The 3933-nt window shown below is 36.4% G+C and overlaps 1 long non-coding RNA gene across 1 annotated transcript; it reads right to left on the bottom strand.

The window, feature by feature from the left end:
* Nucleotides 1-913: 913 nt before the first annotated feature.
* LOC133097231 (uncharacterized) lies at nucleotides 914-3711 on the bottom strand. Its single transcript, XR_009701999.1, has 3 exons — nucleotides 3566-3711; nucleotides 2149-2218; nucleotides 914-953 (listed from the first exon to the last, which is right to left on the bottom strand). It is a non-coding gene; the product is annotated as an uncharacterized LOC133097231 (long non-coding RNA).
* Nucleotides 3712-3933: the final 222 nt, after the last annotated feature.

Raw genomic sequence — 3933 nt, 5'->3', positions numbered from 1 at the left:
GTTTAAACTTTCAGATGTATAGCAGCTCTAGATGATTGCAAAGTTTGCAGTGTTACCTAGCAGACCTGGGGGATGAAGTGGCAACATTGTGAGAGTTATCGAATGAAAAGATGTCAAGGAATGTTAAGAGAAGGCTGTTAAAGGGTCCTCATGGTCTTTGAGACCAGGCTAAGTATTATAGAAAGCAAGACTCTTTTAACATATGGGAAGTATACATTTTGTTATTATGCTAAATTCAAATCTCTATGATTAGAACATCTTTACTAGTTTCTAAATGGGCAAAACTTATTCAAAACATTAAGGATGTTCAGTTTTCTTCACGTACATATGGGATAGTGAGAAATTTGTTGTACTTTGACTGAAACTGTCATTTTTACATTCAGCAACCAATTGTCTGTATTGTAGCAGAAACAAATAATCCAGTCATTAAAATAATCAGAGGCAGTGATTCTCACACTTGCCTGAGTGTAAGAATCACCTAGGATGCTTGTGAAAAGTGAAAACTCCTGGGTCTAATCCCAGATTTACTGACTCACAATCTTCTGGAACAGTGTTTGGAAATTTTCATTTTTAATAAGTACCCTAAATAATTCTTTTTTTTTTTTTTAATTTTTATTTATTTATTTATTTATTTTTGGCTGTGTTGGGTCTTCGTTTCTGTGCAAGGGCTTTCTCTAGTTGCGGCGAGCGGGGGCCACTCTTCATCACAGTGCGCGGGCCTCTCACTATCGCGGCCTCTCTTGTTGTGGAGCACAAACTCCAGACGCGCAGGCTCAGTAGTTGTGGCTCACGGGCCCAGTGGCTCACGGGCCCAGTTGCTCCGCGGCATGTGGGATCTTCCCAGACCAGGGCTCGAACCCGTGTCCTCTGCATTGGCAGGCAGATTCTTAACCACTGCGCCACCAGGGAAGCCCTAAATAATTCTTAAGATCAGGAAAGACTGGGAAAAGCTGCTGTAGTGGAAATACAACATACTATGAATGAGGAAATATGAATTCTAGGCCCATTTCTCTGCTAACCAGCTTTTGATCCAATTACTTAATCTTTCTTGGTCCTCAGTTTCCTTTTCTACAAAATGATTATTTTGAGGCTCATCCATAAAAATTTCCTAGCATCAGCACTTCCATCTATGGTCTGTGTAGGAAATTTTCCATATACATTAAGTTAATAGTTTAAGTCTTGTAACTTCAGGGAACATTTAAGAAAACAGCAAATTACAAGTGATTTGCTAAAGATTCCATGAAATTAATAAGAAGGCATTTTTCTTATTTTCTGGTATTTTCAAGGACTGGCCACTTTACCATATCTTTGTGGAAATAATCTAAGAGATTTTCTGGCTCTCTTCTTTTGAATCTCCTTAAAAGTTTCCACTGAAATAGCTAATCAAAAGAAAAAACAACTCAGTAAAAATTAACAGTCTTAAACCCAAAATATATTTACTAAAATAACTATTCTTATAGTCAAAGGAAACCATGACAGACAGCAAAAGAAATATAATTTTTAACAATAATGTTTTATATTAAAACATGTTTTATGTTTTAGATTTAAAAGGCATGTGTACCACTAGTAATATAATATAATATAGCTCCTTAGATGTCTAGTACAGTGTTTTTAAAGCTGTGGGCTGCAGTGTATTAGTGGATAGGAACTAAAAATGTTTTTGCAGATTAAATTGAACACAATAAAAAAATCAAACACATATAGTAGGTTAAGTATTATTTTGTGAACGTTCTTCTTCAGGTATATACTCATATATATAGACATAGTTTTGTATATATGCATATCTATAAACACATGAGATTTTATACAAAATTAATTTCTCGCTGTGGTCATATGCATTATTTACTGCTGTATTACAAATAATTATTAGTTTTGGATATTAAGTTAGACCTGTGAATACTGTGCCTGAAAACTTGAGGGAAAAAGTATATCTCAGGCTCCAGTGAAATATGAGCACGAACTCAGTGAGCTCTGACTTACATCTCATTTCTAAGTACTCACTCCTCACAGTTAGTGTTTTGTCTCCAGATATCCAGGTACGAAGACCCAATAACATTGATGCTTGGCACCAGAATCTAAATGAAGCACAGTGTTATAAGGGAAAGTCAACCCTGTTCAAAATCATACTCAACACTCTTTACTACCTACCTCATAGGTAGATTGAAATGTCAGTGTCCATTATTTGCTGTAAACTTCTTGAGATCAGAGACCCTGGCTTCTGTTCAAGACAAAATCAGTTTATTTTCATTGGTATGGGGAAAACCTGAGGATTTCAACTGGATTTACTAATTTTCTTTCAATAAGTAGTGATATTTTAAAAAGAAGAATTGACTGTAGCTCCTTAATTTGGCATTTACAAGTGTCTATGAATTTGAGGAATATATTTAGATGGAAAATGATTTGGCTTCCTTGCATGTCTTTTCCCTGAACCTGATACATACAGCCCTATGTCAGGCCCAGAACACATGACAAAAAAGCAAGTTGTTGGGCCTCCAGTGACAACATGGAATTTGAAGTTCTAAGAACTAGATGTTCATTGAAAAATTGAACTGCAACTTGCCAAGGTCAGAGAGTGACATTTTCATAAATTAATGCTATCAGAAGCTGCTGGAATTTTCACAATTGTCTTATTTGAAACCAGCAGACGTTTCAGTAGAGGTCATACTGATTATGCTGGGGGTAAATCTGAAGACTTCCAATGCGTGTAAGAGTTTTATCTGAATACATAGTGATAAAACTCAAATATAGATATATATTTATGCTTCAGAAAAACCCTATATTTGTATGCTTAGTGCCTCTTCAGTTGCTCTAAAATATGTTTCTCTTTTTACGTACTTAAACTTACATATCGCTTTGGGTAGTTTTTATATAGAAGTAACAAAAATCTTAAACTATAAGTTTCAGTTTGATAGACATAGATTTGAATTGCAACTAGACAATGGAATAAGAAATGATAAAACTACAGTGAGGAATGACAGAGGCTAACAGAAAGAGAAGGAGAACTAATTTTCCACTTACTTTGACTATGTAATAATTTCTGAACAGTTCATACCTGGGTGAACCATGAACACAGGAATTGATTGGGAATTATTAAATATTTATTTCGCGTTTTTCATTTGCCATTAGGTCATTAGGTTTAGGTCATACATGAAGAATATTCTGAAACCGTAATAAGGATTATGATTCTAAATATTCTATTAAACATTTCGTTATGTTGAAAAGAAATATGGGAAACCAGGACAACTCCTCTGAGACATGCGATGAAGCCTCTAAGTGGGAAATAAGAATAGGAAATCTTAATATGCCTGTAATTTTTCTAATCATGTCTTTATCTACCGGAACTCATATTATCTCACTTAACTCACTTCCCTCCCCTTTAAACCTTTGCAAGATGGGTTTTAAAGGAAGTGATCAGTTCCAGTTCATCATCCCTGAACGGAGCTGAAGTTTCACTGGCAAGAAGGATCTAGGGTAGTAGTTTCCAGCCTTTCTAGCAGCAAACCTACTGCCCATTTCCCTGAAATACAAAACAATAATGGGAACAAAAAGTTAGAATTTTACTTACTGACAGTGTAAGATTCCGCGGGAGCAGAGATCAGTGCCTGCTGACCTGGCAGAGGACAGACTGCCTGTGGGTTGCTCCCAGCCCTGCCCCATCCCTGGCCAGGGAGCCTCAGAGTGGTTGCCACAAGGACCCTCAGCCCTGCTGGAGGCCATGTACGTGTCTTTCACTTTCTTAGGGAGTAGCACTATCTGTACACTAAAATAGAAAACGACAGACTGAGATGATAACCATCAAACTGTCACAAAGTAATTTAAATTAAATTTAAAAATATGCAGACAAACAAATCAGACAGCACATTCCCTGGGAATGGAATGTGAAGCACATTTGCACTCGCAGATACTCCCCATTTAGTCCTGTTAGCAAGTATG

Source organism: Eubalaena glacialis, chromosome 9, assembly GCF_028564815.1.
Source record: "Eubalaena glacialis isolate mEubGla1 chromosome 9, mEubGla1.1.hap2.+ XY, whole genome shotgun sequence".
NCBI classification, from domain to species: Eukaryota; Metazoa; Chordata; class Mammalia; order Artiodactyla; family Balaenidae; genus Eubalaena; species Eubalaena glacialis.
The sequence above is the reverse complement of the archived record's forward strand: the minus strand, read 5'-3'. Positions and strand labels throughout refer to the sequence as shown.